This window comes from Dermochelys coriacea, chromosome 4 (assembly GCF_009764565.3).
Source record: "Dermochelys coriacea isolate rDerCor1 chromosome 4, rDerCor1.pri.v4, whole genome shotgun sequence".
In the NCBI taxonomy this organism is placed as follows: domain Eukaryota; kingdom Metazoa; phylum Chordata; order Testudines; family Dermochelyidae; genus Dermochelys; species Dermochelys coriacea.
Genome location: NC_050071.1, coordinates 36,807,706 through 36,823,306, shown reverse-complemented (window position 1 = coordinate 36,823,306; position 15,601 = coordinate 36,807,706). Strand labels below are relative to the sequence as shown.

The following is a 15,601-nucleotide window of genomic DNA, read 5'->3' as shown; positions in this document are numbered from 1 at the left end:
TCTCCTTGACAAACAGCCTTGGTAAAGTGGACAAAGTATCCTAAAAAATTACCAATTTAGATGAGCAAATTGAACTGCCTGAGAATCCTGGACTAGGATTTGGGCACCACATAATAAAAATGGCAGAGGATTTTAAACTATTTGAAAACTTAATCCATGTATCAAGCTGCTTCTTATGACTAAGTCAATAAGCAGTATATCTCCTCCCCGCCCTCCAGTTGCTGCCCCACATAAGAGGTTAATGAGTCTGCTACAGCTGCCAGCTAAGGGACTTATTCTTTTTGTTTAAAGGGTGCAGGCTCATGCTTTTAGATCACAAGGTTCAATTCCTTAAGGTGAACTGACTGTTAAAATAGAAAATCAGATGAAGAATACAGAAAGATTTATCCAAATCCTAGGCATCTCTGCAGGTAAAGACAAATCTGGCCATGAGTTTTTGAATAAGCTTCCACCATTTTAACTGAGAGTATTATCTAAAGATTTTTTGGAGTTACCTTGGTAACACAATGATGACATAATTTAGCCAACAGTTTCTTTACTACTGATCATGATTTTAGAAAGTGAAAGAAACCAGCTTTAGTTTCTGATCTATACCAAGTTTGCAAGGCTGGCTATTAACAAAATTTCTTTTTAAAAAATTTGTAAATAGAGCAAATCTAATGTGGGATTAATGAGATGTTATTTTTAGAGTTACTTTTCATAATAGGAGTATCCTTAGGTAGCTCGGAAGGTTATGACTCCAGAATCCTTATATCAAAGACTGCTGTAATGTAAAGCCCATAATCCTTGTGAAGTGATTGTTTAAGTACCATCTCTTAGGAATAGAATAAAGCTTTAGGTAGTTTAAACTGCAGTTTATGTTCGTGAATAGATTTTTGGAGATTTTTCTATATTTAAGAGCAAAGATTTAGCATCCTGGCAATGTAACAAAAATATGATAAAGCGAGTTAGCCATAATATACTTAATTTTAAAAGGAAAGATAACAAATTATTATTCAATATGGAAGTCTGTTTGATCTGATTGTCATGATTGCTGAAGAGTTTTATGTGGAAATAGATACCTGTCCCTGTGTGGGTTTTTTTAATCTGCTATTCAGTAAATATTGAGATTAAGTCAAATGATTTTTTAGTAATTTGTTTTCATAGTACATGAATATCTCTGTTCCTGTAGCATTATCAACATATTAAAAGGAAACACCTTATGTATTTAAGTACTTACACAGTTTTAAAAAAAAACAAACACTTGGTTGACACACACTTTAATATTCCCAGCTTTTTGCCTTTGTATGAAAATTCAGACTTTGATAGTGTCAACAAATTTCCTTTTAAAGCCAGACTAAAATTGCCAAACCTATGTTTTTGTTCTTATCATACCTGTTCCTCGTTCTGTAATTTTCCCCCCATAAAGGTGAAAGTCTACTGTTCTGTCTGAGATAATCATCACTGAGTTGAGAGAGGTTTGCATAAGGAAACAAAAGTCTCTTGGTTTCTGCATGTTTTATCTCTGCCCTCTGCGGGAATAATATTTGTCATTGTGCATTTTATTTTTAAAGTAACAGTGACTACAGAAAAGGTGGTGGAGTTTACTTATTTCTTGGAGCAATCCCAGGGAAGTAGTTGTACTAGGTTCTCTGGGCTTTATTCTCATTTATACTAAGACCACACTTTACACTGTTGTAGTCAAGTGGAGAAACCTAAAAGTTGGGTGTAAAATATACTTTATTCCCTTTAATGCCTCTTTATAATGCCAGAGGAGTATAAAGTGACTTTGATGAAATTAAAACTCATTTTGTTAATTTACAGGTTGGGTAATCTAGCTCTTTTGAGAATGAAAGAACACATCTATGAACAGATTTGGGTCAGATAGATAATGTAGATTTCCTTTGCTGCTTCCCAGAGGGCAGGAATCAGATGACTTTTTTTTGTTTCTTTAAGATCTTGGCTTTCACATCTGGAAACAGATGTCAAGAAAAGCAATTTATTGCCAATATAGCTAAGACATCCTCAGGCTTTTGTTTTCAGTGGTTACAATCAAAGAAGAAATAAAGGGTACTGGCCTGACATGACTTTCTGGGACCCACCCAAAAGAGAGCCATTAAACCTAGAAGAGAATGTTTGGCATTTTGGTAATACTCTGTCCATTCTCCCTTTGCCTGGACAATGAGATTACTGAGATCATCTTTTGACTCGGCTCTATCGGGTCTCTCTCTGTTCTTTTGTTACATTTGTGCACTCAAAGCTACCCATAGGCTGCCAGTGAATTGAATAAAAACTCACACATCATAAAGAAAGTGCACAAATATTAAATAATGTATGGCAGACCAAATGTGTCACCATTAATTCAGTGAATTAATTTAGCCACAAATGACACAAATGTGTTTTTAGAGTGCTAATCTAAAGCATAAAGAAAAGGAGTACTTGTGGCACCTTAGAGACTAAAATTTATTAGAGCATAAGCTTTCGTGAGCTACAGCTCACTTCAAGCTTATGCTCTAATAAATTTTAGTCTCTAAGGTGCCACAAGTACTCCTTTTCTTTTTGCGAATACAGACTAACACGGCTGCTACTCTGAAATCTAAAGCATGAAAATCTTTCCTATCCCAATGACCTTTAACAGGAATATCTGCAGGTGAACATTTTTCAACTGTTTCCAAAACCAATTCCCTGTAAAGATGATGATGCATTGAGAAATATGAAGGAGAGTTGGCCATCTCGATAGAGTTTAGAACACATACTGTCACCAACTCAAAATAGCTTCATTATTTCAGTTCTTTATATCACCTTTTAACTGTGTTCTCCTTTTGCTTCTATGGTGACTTCTTAGGATGGTCCCTAATGATGAAGATAAGATCCAAGTTCCCCCTCACAAATGACTAATACAATTCCTAGTTCTGGAAATAACATCTGCGCAAAAGATGCAGCTTAGTGACACTGTGATATTTATTTTTAGAACCAGAAATGAAAAACTTGAGGTCAGATTTACAAATTATTTCCTGAAGCAGGTTCAAAACCAGAGATTTTGCTCATGTTCTATTTTAGAAAAGTGATTCTTGGTGACTGTTTTAATTGTAATGATGATTCACTTCAGTCATCACTGGCTAACAGTCAGTGGATCATGACTCATTTCAAGGTATAAAATGACCTGCTACTGTAAATCATGTACAAATGTGGCTACTAGTGTTCGTGACTGATATGGTGAGCTGCAGGTTTTTTTTGTTGATGAATTATTGCTTCATCAGGATTTGGAAGGAAAATACACTGTTTCCTTTTAACTGTAGACATATTGGGGAATATTCATACCTAGGTATCAGTATGTGTTTGTTAGCCAGCCATGTACTGGAGTCACATATCAGATGAAGGGAAGTATAATTTTGGAGCAGGGAACAACTGTGGTCCTATTGAGCCCAGCAAAAGTTTCCATAAGAGTGGTCAGGACTTACTTCCGGAGCCCAGAAAGCAGGATGAGCAAGGCTGTCTTTTTCCCTCCAAGATAAGAAAGGAATTGGTTGTGTTCCATGCTGAAACATCACCCTTTCCTGAGGCTAACAGACTTCTTGTGGGTAGGTGAGGTGACTTTGGGGGAGGCTACTCTGTTTAGAGTCTTTGGAACAGAGCTGTTGACATGCTGTTGGGTGGGAGCTCCTCTTATCCCTTCCTGATCACTAGAACGTGACCCTTGCCACGTGCTAAACTAAGCCAGAGTGAAGCTGTTGGGGCCAGGGGGAGCTATCTGGGAATGAAGTGAGTTCTTTCAGAATGAAACATGGCATTTATCAATTCAATAAAATTCCAGTGCTAATCTTGGCTTTGACAGTGAATTCCAACATGGCCTTGGGAAAACCACTAAGGGTAAATATGGCATGCAGTATGCAGCCTAAGTAACTGGATTGTGCACCAGGGAGGGCTGCAAGGATCTAAATGAAGAAGGTGGGGAGAATCCTCCCCTCTTCATCACAGAGTAGAAGCTGATAGTAAATCCATGTAGCTCTAGAGAGGTGCTAACCCTTACCACATCTACTGTGCAAGTTCTGTAGTCCTGGATCCACCACTCCATTTCTTCTCCAGTCTACCCCAAAACTCTTCTGTGTGCCAGAGATGCCAGAGCTCCTGTGGGGCTCAGCTCTGTGAGACAGAGGGGATGTAAATTCCTCTAAGTCACAGAATCCTGTCCTCCAATTCCTGTGCAAGCAGAATCTGCCCTGTTGACCTGCAGTTGGGGGCCCCCTGTGGGTATAGAGAAGGAGGGAGAGTTACACTCTATAAGGTGTGTGGGGTGTGGGTGGGTAGCAGAAGAGGCCACAGAAAGGAGTGTCCTCACTGGGGAGGCCTGTACTCCTTGTACACTCCAGAAGCTTCATCTCTGTGGAGGCGGTTGCACAGAGTACAGATGCGCTGGGAGAGGTTGCAGGGATAGCCCTTTGATCTGCAGCTGAGCAGATCCACTGGCCAGACTCCTCTGTGTGAGGAGGATTGGATGGCTGTGGAGGTTATTGAAGCAGCTGTAGAGTGCTTCTTGAGTGCTCTGCAACCTGTGGAGGATGATTCCTCCCGTGCCCCTGTTGGAGAAGCCCTGTTTACTAGGATGGATGATTTGGGCATTAATCTCTAACTCATCTTCCCCCACCTGTTAAACTGACGCTCATGCTTGCTTATCTCACGGGTGTTGGGAGGATTAATTAGTTAATGTTTGTACCAGGCTTTGAAGATGAGATGTGCTGAATATTACTGCTGTTCATCTTCTCCGGTATGACTGTAATGATTGTCCTTTTGCCATATTCTCCCACTGATTGGAAATTGCTGTTAATGTATCTTGATTTATACAGTTCCTACACATGGCCATAAATGCATATGACATATGTTTAAGACTTATTCATATAAGTAAGAATAATATTAACACCTCTCGTCCTTCCTAAAATAACCAACCCCAAATGGCAAATCAAGCCCACCCGTTGTACCCTCCCCTCGAAGGCCTGGGGAAATATGTGGCTTTGTACTGTGATCTAAAGATTCATCAGCTTCAGTTTCCATTCACATCCAAACAGGAAAGGAAAGGGATGCAGTTCCATCACAAATTGCAGTGTTGGCCTGTGCTATGCTTGTAATTATCAGTTGCTCAACATATTTTTTATACTTCTATATTTTTTAAATAAAACAGTCAATCAAAGCTTGAATGTTGAGGAATGGCTATACTTGCCCTATATAAAGCAATGGATATATGAAAGTATAAGCAGGTAGGTGCATTCGGTAGTAAATAAAGCATTCGGCTTTTGTATTGTATAGCACTTTTGAAGTAGGTGCATTATCGATAAGATTTATGGATCGATGGAGTTTTCTAATTTATCACACATTCTCACAGCATCCATTTTAATTACACAATGGTTAATTTCCTAATTCAGTGTGCCATCATGAGCATACAAGTGCTAGCTCGGATTTTTGCTCAGTGACTCAGTGAATGGTGAGGACAGCACCTGCTCCAAATGCCTCTAGATAATAATAAAACATGACTGTATCTTTAAGATGATGTAACTAGTGTTCACTTCTTGGGCGCACGTTCTCACTTTAGATTTCTTATTCTTCCAATCATTTATCTAAAATATAATTCAGATGACGTCAGTACCAGTGCCCTAAAATACTACAATATATAGCATTATCCTTCTCTTATTAGCATTTAAAATATTGATTATATTAATGAGTTGATTGTAAATCACTTGCACTGTGTGTGGGTGGGATGCTGTATGCAGGCATTTGGGTTGTAGTGAGGATTTTTTTTTTTTTTCAAACAAGGAAATTGGTACCTTTTTGTCTGAAAATATACATTCCAGTAAATGAAATTCTCTAGTTTAGCCTTGCGCGTATTGGGTTTAGCACCTCATCTTTATTTCTATGTAACACACCTCAACAATTTATTGAGTAAGTCAAGTGGTTGCTCGGTAGCAGGATTCCACAAATGCATACTATTCTGCAGACTAGACTAGAGGAAACAAAAATGAGTTTCAAGGATTTTGGTTTTCATTTAATTTCTTCTCATCCCACAAGAAAACCCCAACAATAACAACAACTACCACCACCAGCCAACCCCCAAACAGATAAAATAACTACAATAGAACCACAGAGTTACAAACTGACAGGTCAACCACACGCCTCATTTGGAACCAGAAATACACAATCAGGCAGCAACAGAGACCAAAAAAAAAAAAAAAAACCCAGCAAATCCGATACATCACAGCACATAATTTTTGCAACCATTATTCCTATATGGGGACACGTAAAAAGGCTCAGAGTCAGAATCTTGCTAAGAAATGAAGTACAGTTTCAGCAGAAAATACTAATTGCAATTACAGACTATATACTAAGATGGCTCCAAAAATTAAATCTAAGAGACATGATTTTGGATTTTCCTTCATATTATTCCCCCCAAAGGGCCTTTTTCAATCTTAAATCTTTTCCTAATCCTTCTTCCAAAATCTTAAATCTGCACAAACCAGGTATGCAAACTGAAACTTGAATTATTCACCTTTCCATATTCCTTAGTAAAACTTGAACAATTAAATCCACTAATCTCTCTCCCCACCATACATCATTGATGTTGTAGGAGTCAATTATCCAATCTTCGTGCCCCCCTGCCCACCTCCCATTCAAATAAAATCACTTACAAGAGCTCTGAAAACACTAGAACAAATTTAATATGGTTACACTATCTAGTGCAGTAAATACTGAGCCCTGGTAAAAAAAAATAAAAGGAGTACTTGTGGCACCTTAGAGACTAACAAATTTATTTGAGCATAAGCTTTCGTGAGCTACAGTTTACTTCATCGGATGCAGCTGATGAAGTGAGCTGTAGCTTACGAAAGCTTATGCTCAAATAAATTTTAGTCTCTAAGGTGCCACAAGTACTCCTTTTCTTTTTTGCGAATACAGACTAACACGGCTGCTACTCTGAAACTGAGCCCTGGTGTAAGTGAAAACAACTCTCATTGATAATTCCCAGAGAATTCCAAATAGATATGTTACAATTGTTTCACCCACTTCTGAGTCTGAATCTTTACTGGATTATATTAGTCATATATCGGTGTAACCCCACTAAAGTGGAGTAACATTGATGCAAAAGTGATGTAGCACCGTGGAGACTCAGGCTCAGTGAATGCCAAATGCAAGTGAAAGTATTTAGTCGGTTACACTTATTTTCTGATGAAATTACACCAGATACTTAACTTTGTGTATAATGGTCTCTCTCTCATCACCTCAACTGTACATCTCCACTTCTGACTTCTTACTCTCTGTCCGGCCTGCATCTCTTCCTATTTTTCCAATATTTCCTTATGGAAGACCTAGCCCTTCTTTAGCCTAAACATGGCAAAAACTGAGCCCATTTTTCCTCCTAAACTTTTTCCTTTACTTCCTTTCTCATCTCACCTTTGCCAATTTTATCATTCTGCCTATCACTCAAGCTTGCAGCCTTGGAGTTGACTTCTCCCGAGCCTTTTCTCCTCACAACTATGCTTTTGCCAAATATTGCCACTGTTGCTTCTTTTTAGACTGAGCTTTTGTATGAGCTGGTGTTTTTGTACGTTTGTACAACAATGGCTATTACATAGCCATTTCTAAAACACACCCTGGTCCTTTCTACTGCAAAAACTCTGGCTCCTCGTTGTTCTTTCGTGCTTGGATTACTGTAATCTCCTTCCATAAAGCATCCCTGAGTCTCTCCTCTATTCCTTCCTCAGGCAACATAAAAAAAGTCATTTTGTCCTAACACTTAAACCACGTCATCTCTCCTCAAGTCCCTTCACCGGGTCCATTTTTTTAATTTTGAAAGCAGAGCACAAGGAGTTCTTTTCTTTTGTTTGTTTGTTTGTTTTTAAATATTCCTTTCAGTTCTACATCACTGGTTCAAATCCAGCCCACGTCAGTATTTAGATAATAGGCTCTTTGGTGATCCTAATTAGAGGCCTGTTAAAAACCTAACATAATTTTGGGCACTGCCAAAGAAAATGTAAATATAATAATAGGAATCACTTTTGGTTACTATTTTGTCTTTGCTCAGTGCTCTGTGTCAAATGTGTTCGTTGTTTCTATCCAATTTTTAGAGGACGTGTGTGTGTGTGTGTGTGTGTGTGTGTGTGTGTGTGTGTGTGTATATATATATATTTAAAAAGAATTTAAGTCTCAGCAGAAATACCAAAAACTGAACAGAGACTGAAGTACCCTTTTGCCCCTTCGAATTAGTGAGTTGAAATCAGGGTTGAAGTCAGGTTGCTTTATAGGGTGGTTTGGATAAGCCTCTGCCTGTGTCATACCTGCTTTGTAGATAAATAGAGGTTCAGTCTCCAAGTCTATTAATTTGGCACCTTTTATGAAAGCTAAATATTAAAATAGAAGATGGGAATAAAGCCCTAAAGAAGCACTAGGTATCTGAGAATGTGTTTTCTTGTCTGTTCCTATTGTTGGAAGCTTCTGCAGCTGAGCACAAATTTGCTTTTTTTTGTCTTTATGCCTTAAAGGTGAATTTTGAAAGTCAACAGGTGTTTATTTGTTACCTACTCAGTGATTACAAAGCATCTTGAATTAATATTGTACATTTTGTTTGCCCTTCTTCAAAAGTCTGACTGAATCAATGCTCATATGTAGAACATGCCTACAGATATAACTGAGGGCAAACTGCATACTCTAATTTCTTGTCTGATGCTTTTGACCAATGGCCCAGTAACGAGATTAGACTCCGCTGTTTCCCATTATTGCAGACTGGCGTCCATTATGGTTTGGAGTACCCATGGAAAAGCTGTTTTTACAATAATGGCCACTTGGCAAGTGCTTACAGTCAGGAAGTATTAGGAAAGTTGGGTTCAGTTAAATGCTTTTCTCTTAATGTCTGTAGTAGTTTTATTTCGTATATATATTTATTATATTTTATTATATATATTTGTGTCCCACATTTGAGCTGTAAATGCCAGTGAGAGAAGAGAAAATATTGAATTTCAAATGTTTTTCCAGGAATAGGGAGTCGATGCTAAATAATTTGATTTGAAAAAGAGCACTATTTATGAGAATTCTAAGAACCAATATTCTGCTGCATTTGCTGCCGTTTTAATGATCAATGGGGGGTGGGGTTGTGGATCTGTCTGTTTTTAATCATTTGGGTATTTGAATTCCACTAGTGGAAAACTCGGAGGCTTGCTAGCTGTTAGGTGAATTACTGTGGTGTTTTTGAATTCTCATATAGTCTACAAATGACTGTACTGCAACATGTGGAAGGTACTTTAAATTATTGTCTCTTCCAAATTAACAAGCTCAGGCAGGGGCTTGGTAGCATAGATGCTCTATTAGTGATTTCAGCTCATGTAAATTATTGGTCCTAATTTTAAAAGTGGAATTAGACCATTTTTCAGAGAGTATTGTGGCTGAGAAGAGTCTTCAAAATATATTTAATTTGATGCTCTTAAATTACATATAAACCACAATTGCTTGGTTTTGAACAGGGTCAAAGCAGATGAAGGTGACAGCAATTTCAGTCTTACACAATAGACCCGCAGGCCATAAGTATTTACATTTAACGCTACCCACAGTGATTCTCTGTGGGTTAACTCCTAGTTAACTCCTTCTGTGCCATTGCTGTAGAGTATCTTTTGTAGGTAGATCTCTTATTCTAAATTATTTAGTGAGAAGACGGGATATTGAAGTGCTCCCTTTCATAAGTGGTAGATGTCACAGACTGATGCTGAAGTATTCTACTATAAGTAGTTTTTCTCATTTCTTACAATATGGCTGTGTTAGAGGGGGAAAAAATGGTTCTCTCCACCCACCATAACATTCATAAAGTCTTATTCAATTGATGGTTTCAAGTGATGGACAGCTAAATTAATAATCTACCTCTACAATGAGCAACAGCTTTGTGACTGCATGGTTAGAATATTGCAGTGTACCCTAAAAGAGATCGTTCCATAAATCAACGAAGAAAATAAAGCTTATTTAGAATATAGCTGCCAACTTATTAATTAGTGTTACTTGCTTTGAGTGCATGCCACTGGTAGTCTGGGATCTGCACTGTGTGGATGATGGATTGTGGATGGAATTTAAGGTGTTGGTTCTGACCTATAAAATCCTAAGTGCCCTGGGACCTGCCTGTTGAGCCATCCCATTTTTTCCAGTGCAATATTGCGGAAGTTGTGGCAGGGTGGATTTGATTTAAATCATGATGTCGTCAGGAAGACTTGATGTAATCATGGATTTCTACATAAAAATGCATTCTTGTTGATTGATTGTTATAACCTTTAATGCATATTTTTCACAACTCAGAGATAGATGTAGGTTTCATTTTTAGAAGGTACACACTATACATTTTTAAAGTGATTTATTTTGAAAACTTTTCAGATTAGTTTTACAGCTATATCAGAAAATGAATGATTGTTTGGTTATTTCATTTACCAAAGGTAATTGAAACAGATAGTTCACCTCCCAATGACTTCATAAATATCTCCAATTCAATTCAATATTCATTAATATTTGGAGGATTTTCTTGCCATGCTTTATTAGGAGAAGAACATCACCAGACAGACATTTAAATTGTTTTATTTAACTAAAACAACAACGTTATGTATTCTGGATTTTTTTTCTTCAGCAGCAAACATATAATATTTTAACAAAACAAGCATATACATTTTTGAATTTAGTTAAACAGTCAAGTTTTTTTAAAGTCAGGTTTGTTTTTGTAAAATTGTTTTTAACTAAAATAGGTAAGTGAAAAATTTAAAAAAAAATAAAAAACAAAAAATTAAATCGACAATGTCAATCAGGTCAACATGAGAAATTTAAAATATTGGCTTCTGCAGCTAACTCTGTTGTCTTCACCTTCATTTCCATTTATTCATAATCTGGAAAAGAAAAACAAGCTTACCTTCTTTTTCACGTCCCAAACGATTTCTCAATTTGGAATGAATTAGTCCAAAGGAAGAAAATATTCTTTCTACGCAGGCAGAAGAAGCTACTGCTATTAAAAAATGAGATTATCACTTCAACACTGAATCTAAGTGGTTAAGTGACTTCCATCAGTTCACTGCTGTGCCTTGCTTTAAAACATAATCAGCAAACATATATTTCTTGAATGGTTCACACTTAGCTCTGAAGTTTATTATAGTTGGCATTATGGAGGAATGATTGCACTGCAACTGTATGTTGTTAGCTTGGGACTCTCTTCATTCTCTTCTAAATTTCTTCTCATCTTGGATACGTTTGCAGCATTGTCTGTGACCAAGCTGCATACTAGACATTTGAATTTTTTTCCCAGTTTGTTATAGCTTTACTGCTCCTCCTTGTAAGTATTCTGCTGTGTGTACATTTCCTGATGTATCAGTTGTTTCTCTAAGGAAGATATTTCCTCCTTTTGTTGTCACACAAGCACATACAACACGATCATTGTGGACATTGCTCCACCCATCAAGACTCAGGTTAACAATTTTACTCTCTAGACCTTTTGCACACTGCTCAATTCCTCTTTCATACACTTTATCCAGCAATTTGCCTTCGACATCTGCTCTGTTGGGTGGACTGTATCCTGGTCTTAATGACTGAACCATGTTAATGAAGTGTGGGTTCTCAATCATGCGGAAAGGAGAGTTTGTTGCATAAACAAACTGGGGTAATTTTTTCATCAGTTACCTCTTTTTGTAATCTGCTAGTTCTTATCACAAAGTTATCTATGGTTGTTTCTGGATGAGGGAGGTTTTCTTTCTTTTTGCTACAGGAGATATAAGGTATCATGTGACATATGGCTATGTGACATACAAGATGTGTCTGAAACACTATCATTGGCAGATAACTCTGAAGCTATAGAAAATGATGGTGATCTTGAAGGTGGATAGTCTTCAGAATCCTGTATGTTGAGGATGGATTCTCCCAAACAAAATAAGTCAGTGCAGATAATTAATTATTATTACCATACTGCTCATTTAGTATTACTCATTGCATTCACGGATACTCAGTACTACTTTAAAGGTGAAATTGTAAAAGGAAGATCTGCCCATTTCAGCTATTTATTTTTATCACAACTGCATCTAAAATGGTAGTACCATAGAGTATCAACTATATTTTTTGCTGAAACATGAGCATTCAAGAATAGTCCAGAAGGAAGACGGGCAGTCCTTAAGAAAGAAGTATGAAATAAAAAAGTTTACCAACCTGAAGATCCTGCATGTTCAGAAATGTTCCTTTCATCATCTTCAATGCAGCTTCCTCCTGAGAAGGAACACTTCTCATCATGTAGTTTCATTCGGGCAACCAGGCTTTGTTCCATTTCTTTGTTGCACTGTTTGCATTTAGCACGCATGCCTGTCTTACCCACAGGTAGAGGAACTTCATTAAAATATTCCCAACCTGGATCTCTCTCACGGCCTGCTGCCATTATAGGTTTTCCCTTCTAGTGAGAGAATGGTATGGTAGATCTCACATCAATGAAGGCTGCACTCAGAAAGACCTCAAGACTTCCGGAATATGCTGCTCAAACAGTTTCACTTTTTTTTTTTCTACTGCCTGTCCCTCCCTTCTCACATTTATCTCCAGACTTCTTCTCCTTGTCCAGATCTATTCCTCCCCCAACAATCTTCTATTCATTGAACTTTTTGAAACTTTGCACTTTTAGAGAGAGGTAAGGGATTGACTCTGTACACAAATTTGCAGAGGGACAGTAGGGTTGAGGTCTGTTTCTCACCTCTGGATATTATTTTATTTATTTATTTATTTATTTATTTAAAACATTTTGCTGTTAACAAGCATGTTACCTCTGGAGACACAAATCCACAGTTGGAGAACTGCAAAAACATCTCTGATGGTATCTTCTAGACTGAGCACTGAGTCCCATTGTGTAGATAGAAAGATTAACCTAAATAATCTATACAAAAGCCCCTGGAACCCTGTATGATTGGGTCCCTAATCCATGAACTATTGGAACTCATTTACAAAACTTTTCTTAAACATTGTATATTGTCTCATGCTATAGAATTAGAATTTATAATCGCTATTCCATGATAAGATATCTTTGAGCTATAAAATTTCTTAATTAAAACTATCTTTAGATAGGTTTTTTTTCCTCAAAAAGCATTTTATTAAAAAAAATCCGATTTTAAATAAAAATATCTTTAAAAAAATATTGATTTTTATCCACCCTGAGTTGTGGTCAATGGAGGTGCTTATGTTGGAGTTCCCTCATCATAAAAGAGAAGGAACAGTTGGTATGGTGTTCCACATTAGGGTCCTTAACATTGGAATTTACAAGTCCCTCTTGCTTAAAAATAACCTAAATTAGTTGACCTTTGAATGGAACTATGCTGATTTATACCAGCTGAGTATCTGGCTCTGGTTTTCCCCAGAGTATATTCTATCAAAACTATTAAAAACTAATAAATAGAAAATCATTTCCTCTTCTAGATACTACATAGATCCTTTTTTACCCTTTACATGCTCTGAGACACATACTGTTAAAGAAACAACCTTTTTTTCTTCAAATTGACTTGTGAATATAGTTTAAAAATTAGAATTTTAAACATTTATGAATTTGTATAAGCATTACAAATATTATGGCAAAGCTTTGTCTCATTTGAAGAAACATTAGTAAGGTAAAAAGTTTTTTGTAACATTTTTGAAAAAAGATAGGTGTTCTGTTTAATAGAATCGGATAGAATTTATTTCTAGAAAGAAAAAAAATATATGCTGAGTGACATGTAGCTAATGCTAATCAAAAGAACCTAAAATTAGAGCGAGAACATTAGAGCTAGTTGGGGATATATTCTAGCACTTCTGCTTTCAAATTGTAGTTACTGCATCCTCTGATTTCAGTAGAAGAACCCAGTGGCTTATATTACACAATAAAACATAAGCTCTGTTGTGTCCTTTAAGATGCTCATATACTTGAGTTCTGTACAATGAATATAGGAGGCATAGGTTACGTAAACCTAGTCTGTCATTAGAGGTGTGGGGTCCCTAAAGTGAACTACAAGGAAACTGACCAGCAAGTGTGTTGTTAATCCTGAGAGAAGCGTTGATATCAGGGAATCAAGTCTGTATGACAACCTCATGCTGCTTCTTTGCAGTTGGCCAAACCTATATGGCAAGGAATAAGAAGCAGTCCAAAAGTTTAGAGCAGAAGCTGTGAAATAACTTCAGGAGAGACAGTATAGTGCTTTTGTGTTTTTACTGTACAATGAGTTGAAGATTAAGGGACAGTGAAGTCAGTGGATTTACTATAGTGTTGTTTGTTAATCTAAGATAAAATAAATTCATGAGCTTTCAGCTGTTTTGTTTTTAGCTATCAATGACATGTATAAACATCTCACCCCTAATTGTTGTACCTAGATGGTTGGAACAATAAAGGTATTCTCTGTGGGCAGATGTTGGAAGGGTACTGAGCATGTGTGAAAGAGTGGCTTCAGTGAGAAGCATACTGGCCTTCAGTGGGAAATTGATAAGCTTGAGGTTTTCCTCTTGGCTGCCCCATGAACTCTGCCTCCTTCCTTCCCTCCACCCGAATCTGGTTTTTCTCATGCTAAAAAGACCTGACTTCAAGGTTGACTTTCAAAAGTGACTTTTAGTGGGACTTGTGCTAATGAATTAATGAGTTTTGAAAATTCCAACCTAATGGTTTTTGTTTGTTTTTTACTTTGTTTTTGTTTTAAGTCAAGAAAATAATTTATCTCAAACTTAGATCAGTTTTGAAAACAATGATGCTCAAAGATTCAAGATCTGCTTTCTCTGTAGCTTGTCTTGGAAAGGCATATCTCATTCATTCTTCTCTCCCTGCTGCAGCTGTGTCACTGATAACAATGGCTGTATCCAAAGTCCTGAGATTTCGGAAGCAGTCCTGGGTGTTACAACTCCCAATCACTGGGTATGGTGAGATGATACAGCAGAGTGAATGATGTAGAAGCTTTTTCTGGTTGCAGATGTACTACCTACCAAAAATAGCTTGCACTTTTAAAACTGTCATAGAAAAGAAGATGATCTCTCATTCAGGCAACCCACATGGTATGAAGAAAGCCAAACCAGGATCAAACAGTTGGTTGGGTTCCTTAGTCCAGTTGATCTAAAGGTCTTCGGAGTCTTTCTTTGAAGTCCTGCAGTTGGCTACGGTTAAAAGAAAGGTTTCAGAGTAGCAGCCGTGTTAGTCTGTATTCGCAAAAAGAAAAGGAGTACTTGTGGCACCTTAGAGACTAACAAATTTATTAGAGCATAAGCTTTCGTGAGCTACAGCTCACTTCATCGGATGCATTTTCATCCGATGAAGTGAGCTGTAGCTCACGAAAGCTTATGCTCTAATAAATTTGTTAGTCTCTAAGGTGCCACAAGTACTCCTTTTCTTTTTGGTTAAAAGAAAGTGTCAAATACAGATGATCGTTAGAAAGATGAGTGCTCTGTGAACTGCCTGGTTGATTTTAACTCAAGCAAATATAAATTTTTCTCAATAAGTGGCCTGCCTACTGTTGGCGAGGACTCTGGAATGTAATAACAGTGAAAAGGGGGAGGGAATTAAAGTTAAGAGCCTCATGACGATGGAAACATATTATTCAGTTGCCTCAAAGAATACCAGTAAGATCAAGTCATTTTATTTAATAAATAA

At 37.1% G+C, this 15,601-nt stretch overlaps 1 protein-coding gene across 49 annotated transcripts in view; it reads left to right on the top strand.

Annotated features, from left to right (window-relative positions):
• CAMK2D (calcium/calmodulin dependent protein kinase II delta) overlaps positions 1–15,601 on the top strand; it is a 237,221-nt gene that overhangs the window by 71,866 nt on the left and 149,754 nt on the right. The gene's annotated exons all lie outside the window — the stretch shown is intronic.